At 48.6% G+C, this 4334-nt stretch overlaps 1 pseudogene; it reads left to right on the forward strand.

Annotated features, from left to right (window-relative positions):
- The first annotated feature begins 2359 nt into the window (after positions 1-2359).
- LOC133773477 (mediator of RNA polymerase II transcription subunit 25-like) lies at positions 2360-4121 on the forward strand (annotated as a pseudogene).
- Positions 4122-4334: the final 213 nt, after the last annotated feature.

A 4334-nucleotide genomic window follows, 5' to 3' on the forward strand; every position in this document is an offset into this window, starting at 1 on the left:
GCTTTTGGGAGAATAGACATTTTGATGATATTGATTCTTCCAATCCATGAGCATGGAAGATTTCTCCATTTTTTGGTATCCTCTTCTATTTCTTTCTCTAAGGTTTTGTAGTTTTCATCGTAGAGATCTTTAACGTCTTTGGTTAAATTTATTCCAAGGTATTTGATTGTTTTTGTAGCTATTGTGAATGGGATTGATCTTAGAAGTTCTTCCTCAGCCGTGGCATTGCCTGTGTATACAAATGCTGTTGATTTTTGTGCATTGATTTTATATCCTGCTACTTTGCCAAACTCTTCGATGAGTTCCAGTAGTCTGAGTTCTTTGGGTCCCCTAAATAGAGAATCATATCATCTGCAAAGAGGGATAGTTTGACTTCTTCCTTCCCAATTTGTATCCCTTTAATTTCTTTTTCTTGCCTAATAGCTGTGGCTAAAACTTCCAGAACTATATTGAATAGCATTGGTGAGAGTGGGCATCCCTGTCTGGTACCACATCTCAGCGGAAATGCTTCCAACTTTTCCCCATTCAATAGGATGTTGGCCGTGGGTTTTTCATATATTGCTTTGATTGAGGAATGTGCCTTCCATACCCAGTTTGCTTAGAGTTTTCATCATGAAAGGGTGATCAACGTGATACACCACATTAACAGACTGCAGAAGAAAAACCATATGATTTACTTTATAGATGCAGAGAAAGCATTTGATAAAATACAACACCCTTTCATGATGAAAACTTTACTGCATATTTCTTAAAGAATGATGGCATCTGTATTGAAAAAAGCTGGCCAAATATTTTAATAGAAATGTTTCATTGTGGTTTTCTAAAATATGGTCATCTCAACCCAGCTAATGAATTCTTAAAGGCACATTTAAAATCAAGGACTGGGGATGTGTGCTAAAAAAATAACAGGAGTGAATTTGCACTAAAGAGATCTTTATTCTTCTTGTTGCAAGATTTTAGAATCTGACAAAAAAAATATTATATTTGCGGGTAGCAAAGGATATGCACTTGTGGGACTTTGAATTTGTAATACTAATAAATGTAATAATTATTATAAAGGAAGAAGTTAGTATAATGCAAAATTGAATGTACTCGGAATGGCACATGTGTTATGATTGTTATGGTTTTTATTAGTATTAGGGAAAATGAAGATTGAAGTAGGGACAAAATGCAGAGACAAAGGGAGTGGCAAGCTGAATAATTCCTATTCTCTATTAAATACTCTAGTAAGTATTGATTTTTAACACATTGTGTTTTCTGTAGTCACTAAAATATAGATATATGTAAATTATGCAGGAAACTCTCGACATGGAACTCTGTCTTAACAGCATTCTTTCCAGTTCCTAATCTAATACACTGTCATATCTGATGGGCAGTGAGCAAACAATGAAAGAATTACTAAAAGGGATGTTAAATTGCTAACAGTAATCTATATCCCTGAAATTTTTTTAGTATTGAATAGCATCTGAATGTGTCTATTTTCAAAACAAAGTAAATTAGATTTTGCTTGAAAATGTGTTTTTTAGACACTTTAGGTTTTTATTTTAATGTAATATTAATACAAAGAGATTCAATATGCTCATATATACATTTCTAAGTATATAATGATGTTCCCTTCTTCCCTCCCAATCTCCCTCTTTCCCTCTCCCTATTATTTTTGCTTTCCTTCTTGAGTATTTGATGTAAGAAAGCAATGAGTATCACTTCACATTGTTGAAAGATGCACCTAAAGGAGAGAAATATGATTAAATTTTTTATTTTGTGTGCTCTATGTTAATTCCAGGTGAAGGATTATGATTTAAAAAGTTATATGATTAAAGATATGTACTATAAAGGTATGCACACGAATATGACAGATTTTATGATTTTACAAAAAATGGAACTATTAACCTTAATGATAAATTCACGGAAATCACTTCGTTGTTATTCTAGAAATATATTTGAGTTTAAACTATACATTCTTATTTTAGTGCTACTGGACATCCAAATCAGCACGCTGCTGGCTCTCATCACTGCCACTCGGTGCCACTGCCCATCACAGAGCCCCGCGGGCGATGTCACCCACGTGGAGATCAGGCCTGCTCCATCCTCCGCCTGCAGCAGCACCTGTTCCTTAAACACAGGAAGCTGCAGGTAGGGGGTGTCCTGCACCTGGCCCAAGTAGAAGACAAGGTCCGTGGCTGCTCGGGGCCGCAGCTCCAGCTCCAGGCTGGATAGTGCGGTTCCTGGGAGGCCTATGGAGATGACCCCTCCACTGCTTGGGAAGAACAGGTCCTGCTCCAGGGGGCCCGAGGCGCAGGGCGTGACCCCAATTCTTGTGGGGGTCCCCAGGCACTGCCCGTCCAGCCGCAGTCTCCTCATGCAGCCACTGAACCCCGTGGACACTGGGAGCTTGGGGATGAGGCTGTGGGCTGGGAGAACCCCCACAAACAGGGTGTGCGGCTGGGGGCTCTGTGCCTCCTGAGGGCCCTGGTGGGGCACCCCCTGACTCCAGGTGTGGCTCCCGTCCATCCTCAACTGGATCTGGCCTGAGTCTGCCTGCAGATCTGCAACTCCCATCCTTGCTGGAGCCACTGCAGCCACTGGCCAATGTGAGCCAGGACCTGAGGCACATGGTACTTGTGTGGGGCCTCGTGCTGCCTGTTGGGGGTGGCTCAGCACCAGGTCCCCTGCAGCCAAAGCAGCCTGTCCCACTGCCTTCCGCTCCGTCCTCGCCTGCTGCACTCTCAGCAACGCCCCCAGCAGCCTCTGCTGCCCAGGCCGCTGAAGTACCAGGTCCCTGGGAACCTGAGTGCAGCTCAGGTCGCTGCCCAGAATGCCGTGGAGGCTGCCAAGAACCAGAAGGATTAACTGGACCCCTGCTTCTCAACTATCAACCCTCTCCAAGAAGCTGCCTTGGGAGTGGGTCCCCACTTCAGCCAGGCTGCTGCTCCCCCACTACCTCCGGGACTCTCTGGTGCCCCCCAAGCCACCGCCTGCTTCCCAGCCTAGCCTAGTTTCCACTGTGGCCCCTGGCCCGGCGCCCTCTGCACAGCCTGGGGCACCACCCATGGCCAGCACAGTGGCCCCTGGTGGGGTGAGCGGCCCCTCCCCAGCCCAGGTGGGGACCTCGGCCCTCGGCGGGCAGCAGTTTCCAACAAGCTCCTGGCCTAGAGCGGGGTCCTTGAGTGGCAGGAGAAACCCAAACCCGCCTCAGTGGACGCCAACACGAAGTTGACGCGATCCCTGCCCTGCCAGGTCTATGTGAATCACAGGGGGAACTTGGAGACCGAGCAGTGGCCCCAGAAGCTGATCATGCAGCTGCTGACCACCCTGGGCCCGCTGTTCTGGAACCCAAGGATGGTGCAGTTCCACTTCACCAGTGACCTGGAGTCCCTGAAAGGCCTCTACCACATCATGGGCAACAGCTTTGCGGGCTATGTGCACTTCCCCCACACGGCCCCATGTGAGGTGCGTGTGCTTATGCTGCTGTCCAAGATGATCTTCATGGGCCTCATCCCCTACGATCAGAGCAGCTTCGTCAATGGCATCCAGCAGGTCATCACCAGCCACAAGCAGGTGCAGCAGCAGAAGCTGGAGCAGCAACGAGGGATGGGGGCGCAGCAGGCACCCCCAGGGCTGGGCCCCATTCTGGAGGATCAGGCAAGGCCCTGGCAGAATCTGCTCCAACTCCACCCACTGCAGCCCCAGCGTCAGGGCACCGTGGGGTCCTCTGGTACTACTGGGCAACCCCAGCCCCAGGGTACTTCCCAGACCCCCCAGGGTCCTCCAGGGTCCTCCTGGAGCAGCACCTGGCCTACCCCCTCCTGGACCCATCCTCCAGCCCCAGAACCCTGGGGCCAGCCCTCAGCTGCAAAGCCTCCTCCTCAACCCTCCCCCACCCCAGGCCTTCCTCCACCACCTCCAGCCACCAGGGGCTCCCATGCTGCTGCCCCCACTGCACCAGGGCCTGGGGCAGCCCCAGATGGGGCACCGGCTCCTGCACCCGCCACCCACCGAGTCCTGTCCGTGGTCTCCACTGCCAGGTCAGATGCTGCTGAGTAGGGTGTCCCTGGGGCCCGGTCTCCCAGCCAGGCCTGCAGCCCAGCATCAAAGACAACATCCTCTTGGATCTCATCTGAATCCACCCCCAATAAAGTTCACTTTAACACCCAAAAACAGAACTTGAGGGTTATTAGAAATTGATAATTGAAATTAGAAATACACAAGAGGCAGAAGGTCTCAGACTTAGCCCTTCCTGTTCCACATCCAGCATAACTTCAAGAACACACTCAGAGCCAAGCAGGTAACCATAGGCCATGTTATATGATCATCAGAAATCTGAATAGTTACAC

This window comes from Lepus europaeus, chromosome 14 (genome assembly GCF_033115175.1).
Source record: "Lepus europaeus isolate LE1 chromosome 14, mLepTim1.pri, whole genome shotgun sequence".
NCBI classification, from domain to species: domain Eukaryota; kingdom Metazoa; phylum Chordata; class Mammalia; order Lagomorpha; family Leporidae; genus Lepus; species Lepus europaeus.